Source organism: Egretta garzetta, unplaced genomic scaffold (assembly GCF_000687185.1).
Source record: "Egretta garzetta isolate BGI_Z169 unplaced genomic scaffold, ASM68718v1 scaffold388, whole genome shotgun sequence".
Classification (NCBI taxonomy): domain Eukaryota; kingdom Metazoa; phylum Chordata; class Aves; order Pelecaniformes; family Ardeidae; genus Egretta; species Egretta garzetta.
The window spans coordinates 1,350,888-1,363,222 of NW_009260610.1; positions in this window are offsets into that span (position 1 = coordinate 1,350,888).

The following is a 12,335-nucleotide window of genomic DNA, read 5'->3' on the forward strand; positions in this document are numbered from 1 at the left end:
ATTCATTATTAACTTCGTCAGGGCCTGCCATGGCATAGGTTGAGCGCACAAACTTGAAAAGGCCTCCCTGAATCCACTCAACTAATCCAACCTAGATCTTTCAAAGCTTGTTGAAGGAGCTCTCTGATAGAACCATTTGCCTGATCTGTCCATTTGTAGATATCTGTCACTAAACGTATTCCCTCTCACATCTTGTATCTTCATTTGATATTATATCCATAATATACTTACATTTGATATTATACCCATAATACACTTACTTATTAAACTATCTCACATGGATGCACACACTCATATTCTCTTTTTTGCTAAATCACCTGAGAATTGCAATTTTTCTGCCAAATAAACAACCTCATTGATCTATGTAGGTAAAAATATTTTGCATCGATCAACTATTGGGGTACAAGACATTATAAACAAAGCAAAACAAGTCCTAATTCTGCCAGACTAAACAGAATTCATCCCAGAAAAAAAAATCATTTAGTCATTACAGACACATAATGTATTTCAATTTCACTCAACAGAATTAGCATCCTCCTCATTTTAGTTGATACAGGAAAAATAAATTATTTGATGGAGCAGATCCAAGTGTATCTGTACCCACTGTTCTTTAATTTGAGGCATTTTTCTGATACAGTAAGAATTCCAGTCACACTTTATTCCAATTCTGCAACATTAAGTAATGGATTTATTTCAGTTTGGTTTAAGCAAGAACATTATGTTGCAATCGGCAAAGCATTTCTTTCTCTTTCACGTCTCAAAAGCAGAAATTTCACCAGCCTAGGATGCCTCCTGCAGACGAGTCAGGAGCCTCCATAATCTGAATTCCTCCTTTTTTCCACTCTTAAGATTGAAAACAAGGACAATAACCACCATCCTTTCAAGTCCTTCATTCAATAACTTAAAGCAATAGCTGGGATTAACAGCTTCCAAAATATTGTTTGCCTTCCTATCACCCGGCTATAGAAACAGCTAGATAAAGAACAAATGTTATTTTCTCCATCACTGGTGAAACGCACAGTAAGAAAACAGTTTCCATCAAGCTCAGGGCAGAACAACTGCCAAGAGGGAAGAAGTCAGACCTAGGTCATCTCCTGACTTAATTACTAGAGCAGGATAGAAAGGACAGAGCCAAAGTTCAGAGTTCTGCTGGAGCCAGACACCTCCAGAGCATGCTGAAACCAGTTGTAAACATGTTCATGCTTTTAGGGTTTTTTTTGCCCTCTGTCTCCGAGTAGCTTCATTAGTGCAGCTACAACCCAGTGTGCTCTAAATCATCACTTTAGTATGGGCAGTTCTATAGCTTTGTATTATTTTATGAAAGTTCCTCTTATGCAAGCAGATATTAGGAGCTGTTTGAATGTTGGTCCTCTCGTGTTCACTTGCTTCCTGTGGATCTTGCTGATGTCTGTGGTTTTATCTCATTGTTTATCTGCAAAATTCAATTCAATTATATATAAAAAAATTAAAACATTGTAAAACTCAAAATTAGGATTACTGGTAAAGCTTTGCACTCTTCCAGCCTATGTTTGTCAGTAGACCACAAAGCTCAGAAAACATGGAAACAGGTAATTAATTACAGGCCCGTGAAAATGTGACTCTGACCCCTACAGCTGACATTAGCCACTGGGAATCATCTTCTTCACTGAAATACAGGGAGGCAAGAATACCCATTTTATTCACCTTTCTTTTTCTTATCATCCCACATCTTGTGTATATGCAGAAAAGCAATAGATACGCATCTTGAGGGGCCCAAACTATTTCCTTTTCTTACTGAGTTCTGTCTGTTCTGGAAGCAGAAATCCACTGGGGGGGCTGCCCACAAAGGAGACTGCCAGCAGTGAGGGATTATTCCCAGAACATGCACAAAATTCTGATATTAGATGGAAGTCCACAAAAGAGGGCAAAGAAATTGTCTGTAGGTAAACATCAGTGTATGTGGCTGAGCAGGTGTTGATAGATCCCATCACCCAAACATAGGTTTTGCCATAATAAAGGAAAGAATTCAGACTGCTCTAGAGAAGCTCTGTGCTCCCTTAACGGTGGGCATCCTACATCATCTGCAAAAGCATCATAAAAATAACATGTTGTGCGTGTACAAACACATCACTTGCTCAGAGTAGCAATAAGTTTATGTCATCAAGCACCTCATCCAAGAGTTACAAAGTTATGAGATATCTAACTTCGAATATTCTCTGTGACAAGCTATGTGTGTATATATTTGCTACAGACCAACATGACTGCTTATACTGTAAATCTACCAACTCCACTCTGGCACGCCTCATACAGTTATTCAATAAATAAGCAAGCCATGCAACACATCGTGTACCTGAGTGTAGGTGCACGGTCATTCTGGTTGGTCACATACGGTCATCTCCAGGATTGCCAAACACCCAAAAGCTGGATCATGTCTGGCATCCAGTAACAGCCTGAAGACAAAAAGTCCTAAAGGGGAGAAGTATCTATCTGGAAAAACCTGACATTGACGAGGAGAGGAGTAAGGACCACCAAGGTCCCAACTCACACACAGGGCAGAGATTAGACTTCAGGTCCTGTGAATAGACAGGAATTTCCCCAAAGCCTTTCAACATATGTGTTTATTTCTAGAACTGTGAATTGTTTGCTATAAATATATGTGTAGATGCAGACAGAGGTTGTCAAATGAAGCCCCTTCCCCCTTGTTCAGAACCGGGGGTGATTTCTGAGTTTGAGGAGATAGAGGCTGCAGCAGCAGTTGTTAGCATCCCTGGATGGGCACTGCCCCGCTTACTGGGCTTGGACACAGATGCTTTCTCTGAACCTGTTTGTCTCTCTGCAAACAGATTTACACTTCCCTGTTGCTTTCAGTTGGCCTCATTCCTGCAACAAAGCTAGATGCTATGTATTCTCACACTAGTGCTTCAATTCCCACACACCTGCTTTAGAAGGAAAAATATTTTCTCTATTATTTAGTGGCAATGAGAAAAAGCTCTGAGTACACCTGTTTGTCTTTATTAAATAAGGGAAGGCCTGACTGCAGAATATCCAGCTCAAGCTTTTTTACCAACCTGAAATATTTTGCCTCATTAGAAAAGTATTTATTGCTACTTCTGAATGACCTATTACAAAAGATTACCCATCTCCTGTATTTTTCCCCTCAAAGATCTTTATGTGCCAGCTCCTGAAAATAAAATACATTGTTCTCATTCTTGCCTTATTATTACTTAATCTATCAAGGACTTCTGAATGCTTGAAGCTCCTACAAATCCATAGACCTATAAGATGGCAAACAAAATAAAATGTTCAGAATAGATATTTTCCCCTTGCATGCTTTGGAGGCAAATTAGGAAAGCAGCAGGACCTTAGAGGACTTTAAAATCTGGGTAGATACCAGTTTAAGGAGGAACAGAAGAAATACTATAGAGCATAACTTCATAATAAGAAAGAATTTTTAGAGAACAGGGATGGATAAGATAGTCCAGATTTCTTTTTTTACAGATGCCAACGGCTTAGTTTGGATGGGGAAATTAAAACTGTATTTCTGTAGCAACTTTGGTATTTGTCATAGTTTAACCCTGGCTGGCAACTAAGCACCACCCAGCCACTCACTCCACCTCGGTGGGGTGGGGAAGAGAATCGGAAGGGTAAAAGTCAGAAAACTCATGGGCTGAGATAAAGACAGTTTAATAGGTAACCCAAAAGCTGTGCATGCAAGCAAAGCAACACAAGGAATTCATTCTCTGCTTCCCACGGGCAGGCAGTGCTCAGCCATCCCCCGGAAAGCAGGGCTCCATCACATGTAACAGTGACTTGGGAAGACAAACGCTATCACTCCAAATGTCCCCCCATGCTCCTTCTTCCCCCACCTTTTTATTGCTGAGCATGACGTCACATGGTGTGGTATATCCCTTTGGTCAGTTGGGGTCAGCTGTCCCAGCTGTGTCCCCTCCCAGCTTCTTGTGGCCTCCCAGCCTCCTCGCTGGTGGGGTTGGGTGAGGAGCAGAAAAGGCCTTCGCTCTGTGTAAGCCCTGCTCAGCAGTAACAAAAACATCCTTGGGTTATCAACACCATTTCCAGCAGAAGTCCAAAACAGCCCCATACCAGCTACTGTGAAGAAAATTAACTCTATCCCAGCCAAAACCAGCACAGTATTTCACTGGTTTTTTTTCTGCTTTGTTCATGAGACCGCAGGCAGACCTCCTGCACACCAACTTCAGAAGGCCCCACATCCAAAAGCTGCACAGGTACTTCTGCAGCCAGCGATGTGCCACAAAGCTCCTTCTTTTCCTCTCTGAGAGTAAGACTACCATTACCTGCTCTCCAGCAGCTCCAGGGAGATAATGGATTTATCTGCTACCACTCAAGTTTACCAGTGTTTGACCAGCCTCCAGGTTCCTTTATGAATTTTGCTACTGTTCATATTCTCTTTGACAACACCAACTTTGGATTCAATTCAGCCATTTTTGCTATGACGGACAAAGTAAACTACTTTGAGTATTTCACAGATGATCCTTCTTTAACATCTCGAGTTTCCCTTTTTTCATTTTAGGTAAGAGTACTGAAAAGAAGCTTGTTGATTTTTAAAACCTTGAACTTTGATGGTCAAACACAAAGAGAATAGAATTAATCTTATCTTCATGACCTACAGATTATTATTTGCATTCATGTATGTTTAAACAGAAACTCAGCACGTTGTTAGATATCCAAACAGTGCCAGTTGCTAAATAAGGAGGAGGTGGCATTTGGAAGCTTCTAAGAAAAAAAAAAAAAAAAAAAAAAAAAGATATCTGAAATTGAGAGGACTGAGTCCCAGTGGAAGTGAGATACAACAAAGTCTAGACTAAGTCACTTGAGGCCTCACATAATAGTGAAAAGAGAAGCCTGTACCAGGAAAATGTAACTATCCCCAAAGAAGTCTGAGCACTTGGAACGTTAAGAAATGAGCTGTTTCAGAGAAGGTATCCTAAATGCCTGCTTCCCCTCACTACATCACTGCTCCCAACAGCAACAGATCTCTGTACGGACTTACTACCAAAGCAGAGAAACTGGGATACCACTCATTTTACTTAAAAGAGAAATTCTGAACTGCAGAAAATTGTCATTAGCTGGGGATTCATTATTATCCCTAAAATGTAATTGTTACTATATGTGGAAGAAATGTGTTCATCCAGAATTTGGTACCAAGCACTTTTGTATGGAGAGCTTTCTTAAGGCATTGAGAAAGCATTGGTTCAAGTGGGAAGAACACAGAGGATCTAAAAACCTTGCAAGGTTGCAAAGATTAAACACAAAAGCCCTCTGCCAACCAATACAAAGATCCAGGATGCTAATCAAGTGTTCAGGATATCCTGTAGCAAATCTGTGGCTGAGATTACAAGAGACGGTATCTGATAGTTAAAGAACTTAACGTTTGTTGGTATGCAGACTTTGGAGTTTGGCGTTTTTTGGGAACAGATAATGCTTGTGTGGTGTGTTTAATGTGTTTGTCACTTCACTTCTAACAACACTCAAGGAGAAAAGGAGGCTTTAGTCCAAGACCTCCTGCAATTCAGACGTATCATTTCAGAAAGAACAGAGTGTATTAGAGACTTACTCATGGCTCAGCTAGCTGATTCACCTATTGAGCTAGCCTGCAAACCACACCGTGTAAATGTCACATCTGTCTAAATTTAGGTGAGCTAATGAGGTGTCGCAGAACTAAGTGAAACTATTCATGACACTGGGTGTCATTGCAAGCATCCTTGTCCCATGGCTTCCAGAAGTCAATTCCAAGTTCAACAGACACTTATCTAGTACCATCAGCAAATAATTATGTTATAGGCCATTCTGTAAAAAAGTGCATACATGCAAGCTATGGAAGCGCTATTTAACAGCACAGAATGGTTACTTATTACATGCCAAGTCAATTGTCGTCTTTAATGGCAATCCAAGGCTCCAGCTGTGGAAATGAGGAGTTCTGCAGCATTTCCCTTGCCTCTTGCACACATGCCGAAGTCCTGCCCTCTGAAATTTCTTTACATGAGAATGCACGGGCTTATGACCAAGAGACCCAAACCTTAGTATCAGAACTGTATTTAACAGCAGTTCAGATCACTCAGTACTCAAGACAAGGAAGGACTATTTCTGTACACGGTCTACACTGAAGTTGCTAGATAATAGCTATAATCTTGTAAACTAAGCAAGTTCAGTCTTTGTGGATTTTAACTGCAGTAGAAATTTGGAAGTTGGTACACACAATTAGAATTGATCAGGAATCTTACAGCAAAAATGGCTTCCACCAGAAATACAATTAATGGAAATGTGTCTGCATCTCAGTTTTTATCAGCTTCCATGAAAACTCTAGGGCATTTCCACTGGAGGCCTCCTAGCTTCAAGCCAGGTTGTATAATTCTCTTAGGAACCCCAAATCTCAAAAATCTCCAACTCCGAGAGCTTCACCTTGTTGCCTGCCTTGCAGTCAAGGTTCACAGGGCTCCTAGCCCCAAAAACATAAGCATGGTATGAGGTTCCTGATCCTTTTAGCTTCATCATTCCACTAGGACATTTATCTGCCAGGAAGAATGACTGTAAGTGGGTTCTTGTGTGTTGTTATAAAAATAAATAAAATAAATACACTCCCCACACACAGTTGAGCTAATGGATCTGTAACTGCATCAGTGTATATTGAGACTCTAAGTCATTTAGAAACTACAGATAACCAGGACTGCCTGGATGTCCTGGTGAAGGCCAGAATAAGTAAAATGCTAAATGAGAAAGTATCCCTCACTATAAAGGGGAAATTACAAGAAAAAAAATACCACAAACAAACCCCAAATAAATTTGGTCAGATCGCCAACGTACTCAACTGAACTTATACCTGGCCATAGATAGGCAGAGAAGCAAACCTTCCCATTTTGCATATCAGCAGAATAAGAAATCCAAATACCGATTCCAAAATGAAACACAGTTTCAGAGAAACCTACCCAGCACTGATGAGAGATGGATCATGATGAAGTACTGTACCTGTAGTTGGAGAGATGAATACATCACGCCTGTCTGGACACAGACTGGTCTAGTTTTTGCCCAGATGTAATTCATTATCCTTAAACTAAACCTGAAACCCCCTACAGCTGCTCTCCATAATTGCATTCATTGTTTTGGCAGAACAAATCATAAACTACAATCACCATCAGAACGTTTACTCATGGTATTCATTTGGTGAAGTCCCTTGATACACGTTGGCATAAAACAAACCTCAGCAAACCTTGGATTCATTTAAGTCCAGTGTTGTTCTTCCTAGCAATTATTCTACCTACAGTATTTTCTTGATGATTTTTAATCTTGATGCTAGGGGCAGCTTGTTTTTTCCCCTCTCTTCCTAAGCACATGCTATTTTTGGCCTAGATAAAGCAGCCATCACTCTCCAAAAAGATTTAACAAGTATCAACACTTTCAGCATCCTTTGGAAGAGGAATTTGCTTTTTTTTTTTGTCCCATATGTAATAGCTGACCACAGAGTTAATTGGAAATCCAATTAATTTCTGGTGATGCTTTCCTCAAGATTTTATACCTTTAAAAAAAATATACTTTAAATATATAACTTAATAATATTATGAATCCCAGAAATTGAGAACATAAATGTGAAAGCTCCTATTTCATAATGACAAGTTATATAATTTGCCATATACCTCCCATGGAAAGATCCTGGAATTTCAAAAATACTAGTTGAAAGAACACAAGATAGGTGCATGAATTCCACCATGTTATTGTATGCACTGGTCAACCGAGGCACAGAGCCTCTACATGAATCATCCTGCCTAAGGTTACTCAGGAGGTAAATGGGAGATGGAAGGAAAGAGAAAAACACCAGTCTCAACTCTTAGTTTGTTGTTCCAGCCGCCTCCAACACATTCCTTTAGCTGCCACAGCAGCCACTGCTTTCCTTTGACAAAGGCACTGATTTTATCAATATCTTGGGTCCCATTGTCCTTAGGCAAATAACTGAGGTTATTATTCACCAGCTATGAAGTAAGACACTCCCTGCTTGTAATTTCTTCTGCAGTGATAGCAGAGAGGTCACCCATTATACCTGGCAGTGTGACAATCATAAAAGGCTACTCAAAAAAGCAATTAAATGTTCTGAATAACATTACCATTTATATTCATAACAATGAATTTTGGCAACAAACACACCATGTTTACATCTACAAAAGCTTCAAATTATCCCTTTGCAAACAGGGCATTTCAAAAATCTTGCTACCTGTTCCTAAAAAGGATCAGAAAACAATGGAAGAGATTTTAAATTTTAACCTCTCCATTTTAAGACAGTTTCTGACACTTGATTGATGGTCACAGAATTCAAGAGCTACAGTTTGGGAGCCTGCTGATTAAAAGCTCACATCACCTTGAGCTTAGAGGTGAAAAGCAGAGAGAGTGAAAATCCTCTAGCTACATGAACAAAATCAGGGCAGAAAAAAATGAAAAGTGTAGAAAGGAATCATATTTGACTACTAAATGGTATTGAATTCTTATTCATAATTACCATGGTTCCTTGACACCTGAGATAGAAAACACAGCTCCTCTGTGCTGTACACAGAGTGAAAGAGTGCCAGCTGTCTGTAGACACAAAGCAGCAGGCAGAAGAAACAGAAATCGCAAAGAATTGAAGCACAAGGATTGAGATACTTATTCTTCCCTCCTAATTTGAAGCACTTAACTAATCTACTTAAATTAGGAAGCTAGTAACCTGCATTTTCTCTACATCAGTGATGAAAGTGAGATGGGATGAGGCAGTGCCTGGGTTTTTCTCTGCTGGCTATTCACTGGGTTCATGACTGATGCAGTTTGCTGCTGCTTCCCATGACGACAGGCCATAGCAACTTTCTCATGTTTTTTTCAGAAGTTAGCCCACAGAGTTGAGGTGGGAATTTAGTTCAAATCTCCTCACCCAGAAGGCCTGTATTCATAGACAATTTTTCTAGTAATATGTTAGAATGGAAGGGTTGAAATGCTAGTGATGTAGCTCCACAGATTAATATCTACCCCAGAAAGAGAATACTTTTTCCTAAATTGGTTTAAGGCAAACTGAAGTGACAACCTAAATGGAAAAGAGCCACTCCCACATAAGTAGAACAATACACACATTATAATTACAAGGATTTTGATTCATATCACAACTTGAACTGGCAATAACTGCCCAGCACAGCTGAGCTGTGGTCTATGGCCTTATCCATAGGAATATCCTTCTTTTTAAGGGAGTTATAGGAAAGATATCAAATATTGAAACATACTTCCACACTAAAGCAAAGCTAAAGACTCATTGATTCAGATGGTAAACAAGCCCAGTCATAGGTGCCTCAGTTTCTGACTGCTTCACTCTTGTACTCCTAGGAGAACAAACGCTGTATCCACCTGAAAGGAAAAAATAAACACCTGGACTTTGTTTTAACCATCCAAATCTGGATGGAGATACCCAGGGAACACAAAACTGCTGTTAAAGCAGAAAATCCCTCACAATGCTGCCTTTGAACAAGACCTAGCTCAGAGGGCTTTAGAAGTGCCTGCCTGCCAGAGTGAAGTAAGTTTATATTAGAGCATGTATGGTGATAAAAACCTATCGTGCAAACTGCATCTGGGCTAAAGTTCCATACAAATTTGCCTTGTATATATTTATTGTATCATGTGCTGTCCAAAATCTGAAGAGACAGAAATATTTCTCAAACACCAGGGCTCAGAAACACTGGCACTTTCTGAACTTAACCACCACTTCTTCACTCAGCGTTAATTCTCTCCTACCCTCTTTAGTAGCTGTACCCAAGGCCTGGGACCTCTGCATTTAGTCTTGTGTTACCACATCCTGGGGCAGCCCATAGCTCACCAACCAAACCCGTAGTTGGTTTCAGTTCCCCACCCTACTCTGAGTTGGAGCCCTGCCCATCCCTAAATACTAAGGAAAGGGGACAGAAGCTCTACACAAGCTCCTTAAAACAGGTGGAGCCAGATGGAGACACCAAAAAGCTCAATTCAGCATCCATCGGGACAAAGAGCCATTCCCACCATGAACCAGCTGAGACAAGGGAAAGCTCAGGGTGAAGGAGAGGCAGACCCCCATCACTTGCTTGTGAATAACCTGGCAGGATATTAACCTGTCAGAAGCAAAAGTAGCATCACTACTGTTCAAGCCTGCGGGAAGGAGTTATTCCTCATTGCCTCAGCTCTTCACAGACTGGACTGTTTGGGGCAGAACAGGAGGCTTAAGCAAAAGGAAAAAAAAAAAATCTCAGTATTCCCCTGTGTAATTCTTACAAAGGTAGAGATTAAATAATCGAACAGCAGATCACCGTTCCAGCCCATGACTCCAATCTAAGAAATGCACTGACTACTTGTCAACAGTGACAACAGGCATTTGGGAAGGCAGAGGAGCCTCCAAGCAGGGAGAGTACTCTGGGGAAGAGGGAAGGGCATCTGCCCTAACCCAAGGAAAAATGGGAAGTCCAATGCCCCCACTGTACAAAATGAGACAGAAGATCTCAGTTTCCCAAGAGTTCTAAGGGCTCATTAGTTAAAAATGAGTTAAAAATCATTAGCTAAAAATGTAAACATCCAGGCTGAATTCCAGAGCAAAGATTGTATTATTCGTAGTGCTTTAAATGTTAACTATTCAAGATTTCATTTCAAATACTTTTCTAACAATGAGATCACTGAATAATACCAAAATACAGTGTATGTTTATGATCTTTTAAGATTGCAATTTGTTTTGATTACATCAAACAGCATCTGCTCTGTTTTCTCTTTACCCAAAGCACCAAGAATATGCATAATCACAGTATCACTCTGTATTTTGGAATTTGCAAGTCTTTCTGCACATTTCATTAGAGGGGAAGTCTTCCAAGGCATACTTGAAAATATATAACACAACATGAAGAAAAAAAAAAACCTGTTAGGAATACTGCATATTTGCATTTCTTTTACTAGAGGCATTCATGTTCAAGAAAAAAAAATGTCTTTATTGCACCTCAGACTCTGCTTCAGAGGTAGAGAAGTCATAATCTTATGTTTATGCCATGCATTGGTGTAGTCAGGCATAGGCTATGATCACCGTGGTGTGCAATTTTTAATTTCCTAGGGGCAGCATTTTTTATTGCAACTGGCAGGTTGTTTATAGTTGTCGTTTTGAGATGCTTTTTAGTTGTTCTTCTTCGGGTCTTTTATTAACATACCGCCAGATATTGTTCTATGACGGCCCATGCTGGGTTAGTGATAATATTGTCTGCAGTGGCAGGTCTACCTTGGCAGATTATGGGTATAAAACGGGCAGGGGGCAATTGACTTGTCAGAATATTTACAAATTTCAAATTGCTATCTGCACCCTTAACGACTTGCACAATGAAAAAGATTGCTATGTCACCATATCTGCACCACATGATGTATGGCAATAGTTGGAGAAGATGGGCTGGGAAGGAGACAGCCCTCATTAAAAACAAATAGCTGTGATTGACACAAAAAACTATGAAGGCAAAAGTAAAGTAAACACATTTGGATTTAAGTGGCTTTATTGGAGGACTTACTGATCCAAGAAGCCTTGCTAGCCTTACATAGACTCTGCTGCAGAAATAAGTATTAGTCTGAGCCCAATAGCTGTTATTCCTGAAGGTACCTCCAACTCTTCTTCTGCCTGCATTAATCCAAAACCACTGCCTACAATTTAAAAAGACTACCATGGCTTGTCTATCTTACACTTAATCCATCTCTATCATGTTGTCAAACAATACTGTATAACAACTTTCTTTTTAATGCAACCTATCGCGTCTGACATACATCCTTGCTGCATGTAGAGAACCATTACTAAATGTAGTTTGTCTCGACATTGCCATTGTACCACCGTTTCCTGCCACTCAGAAGGTCCTGCCCTCATGGTCTTCAGGCAAAACACCAGCATGCGCCTGCACGTCCTGCCCTCACGGTCTGCAGACAAAACAACAACATGCACCTGCACAAGGCCCAAGGCATGAAAAAGGTAGAAGGCATCCGAAGGAGACAGCACATATGACACAAACTGCACATACGCCAGTGCGATCTGCATATGAGCAAGGGACCCCAACCCCCTATAAAAGGAGTGTGTGCGGTCCAGTAGGGGGGCTCTTTCCCGTCTTTGTCCCTCCCCTTCGGACCGCTTGGAACCCACCTCGTTGAAGCCAGCATCGCATGGACTGAACCTGGAGTAGCAGATGGGAGGCACTGGAGCACTGACTGCACCACAGACGGAGGCGCCAGAACATTGCTGGACCCAGGGCGGTGGTAGCTAGTCCTCTCTTTCTCTCTCGTTCACCCCATCCTCCCTGACGTAAACCCGCTCCCTTTCTAGCTCTCCTTTTCTC